The following is a 2,588-nucleotide window of genomic DNA, read 5'->3' as shown; positions in this document are numbered from 1 at the left end:
ATGGGCCTCAAAGTAAAAAGTACTGTACTACTCTAATATTTCAGTCAGATCATCTGCAAACTCTGGCTCATGGTGACCATGCCATAAGAGCCAGTAGGAGGTCTGTTGTGCTTCCCTTAAATATAGGTGGTTAACCATTAGCAGTTACCTAAAACGGCATTATATGTCTACAGTGAAAAAGAAGCTAGAACTTTGTTTGTGTGGGAGAAGGTAATGTAAGAGTGAAAACTGTGAAACAATAAGGGTAAAACTTCATGCCTGTACAGAAGTTCTCTGTATCATTTGATGGCTCTAATACAGAGAAGTGGCTGTGTGGAATAACAAACTGTAATTTCTCTGAACTTACCATTGAATAAAGAATCCTGAAAACAAAAAAAATAAGACCCATGAATAAATGAATAAGCAATGAGCTGTCAGCTGAAAAGAAGCAATGAAAAACTAGAAAGAGAGAGAAAAATGAAGAGGATTAGGTGCCAAAAAACAAGGTGCCAAAAAAGGGTCTGTCAGATTGGTACGAGCAATGATCCCTATTTCCTCATTAGTTCCATATATAGTGCATGTTGCCAGAGTCCTTTGGTCCTACGTTAATTTACAAAGTATTTTGATAAACAATTTATTCTTTCCACAAGAAGTGCCAGTGGAGACAGGTAAGGGAGGAGGCCGTGTATAGGAGCAGTCATGTAATAAAGGCATAAAATGCAACCAGGGGTTCTAAAAGTTCACTGAAATATGCAATGATCAGACCAACAATCATTATTCTTTCCAGGTCTTCTGTAAATTACCAAAGAACATAATTTTCTAAATTCAGCAATTATTTATATGTGATACTAATATTATAGAAACACTAAATGTACCTCATTGTTTTTATACAGTGCAAGTGATACTGAGGAGAAACCATGCAATTATCCAGCTGTACTTACACCATTAGGGAGTAATTCTGGATCACAGGTAAGTCAGATAAATATTTTGGCTTTGGGTTTATGGGTACAGAGCCTATGGTCAGCAGTTGGTATTTGGCATGCAGCTGCCTACTTTATCCTTTTTTATGCACTAACTCATTTCCTTGATGTAGGGATTTGGGGACAGGGAAATAATTTCATAAATTATAAGCAAAAAAAAATCTGTTTCATCTACTTCATTCTGGATAGCCATTGCATAAGAACTGTCAAAAACATATTGCTCTGGGTTCATCCCTGCTGCAGTCCCATTGATTACAATGGAGTTCAATCAAAGATGAATCTGTCTGCTCAATTTAAATCTAATGATTGGTTAAAAAGTCGGGGGGAGAGCCCTGTCTAAATCCAGTGCTGTTTTATCCTTGTGTCAGCATTTAATTCCATTTGCATATAAGCCTATTTCCCTTCTCTAAATTTAATTTGTTAGAGCTTGGCCCTCAGCAACAACAGCACCAACAAAGTAATTGCATGCCGTATTGGGCAATGGTGCCAAGACAGCATGTGCTATAAAAATGTCTCACACAAATTTATAAAATGTAGTCATTAGTGACATTCTGCCTGGTAACAGCAGTATCGGGATATCTGGGGGGAAAAAGAAAAAAGTGTCGAGCTATCTCATGGACGTGTGACATCCAATAATACACATATGAAGAAGCCTTTTTTTAATATCAGCTATTAATTGTGACCATTTCACCAAAGGAAATGAGATATCCATGTCTTATATGACTAATAGGAATCATCCTAGTTTTTATGCTAGAGATAGAACTGGCTGAGGCTTAGTTGTTCAGCTACCCTAGATATCATCTGTGACTTTGCACAAGGTACTTTTGCTGTGTGACTTAGCAGGCTTGTTTTAAACTGGGGAGGAATGGTTGGTATTATCACAATAGACCTTGTTTGTTTAGCTGCTACACTCCACTGCAGTCCTATTTACTATGTTCTCATATCACCTAGCCTCAAACCACTCAGCCCAGTCTTCATTTAGACCTTTCACCTGGCCATCTTAGGATGAAAAGATTTTTCTTGGTGAACTTGGCCTGATTGACAGTCATTCCAATTCAGCTGTTATTCGTTCTTCCAAAGGTAGTGCTACCTGCCTCAAGTTTATAGGATCCTTTATTCTCATTTGCCCTCTCCTGAATATTTGATTGCACCCAAAGGGAAAACCACCAAAACATTTCCTAGGATTTAATTTGAGTTTCTCTTTCTGCTTCAAAAATTAGCTTTTTCATCATACAGTCCAATGCATTAAAACTAATCATGGTAATAGATTCTTATGTCTTGTCACTTTTGCACAACTTCATGATCTATTGAGAAGAGGTCATTTCAGTTTCACCATTTGCGGAAAGAAGACACTGATACCAAGAGGTAAAGATACTGGCCTGGGTACTGTGCAATATTGTGCAAATAACAGAGCCTGGAAGAGAAGCCAGATTTTCTGAATTAGAGCTACATGCTCTGTGCCTAAGGCCATGCTATACATACAATATAAACTCACTGAGAGTGGTAAATAAACAATTCCCAATTTCTGATCTCTATGTTTAGATAAATCAGGTTACTTCCTAACATGTCAGATCTTTTTGATACAAATTGTTCCTTCTATGGACAGGAAAGCCCACTATTACCCTTGTT

This window comes from Pelecanus crispus, chromosome 5 (genome assembly GCF_030463565.1).
Source record: "Pelecanus crispus isolate bPelCri1 chromosome 5, bPelCri1.pri, whole genome shotgun sequence".
In the NCBI taxonomy this organism is placed as follows: Eukaryota; Metazoa; Chordata; class Aves; order Pelecaniformes; family Pelecanidae; genus Pelecanus; species Pelecanus crispus.
Note: the sequence above shows the minus strand (reverse complement) of the source record.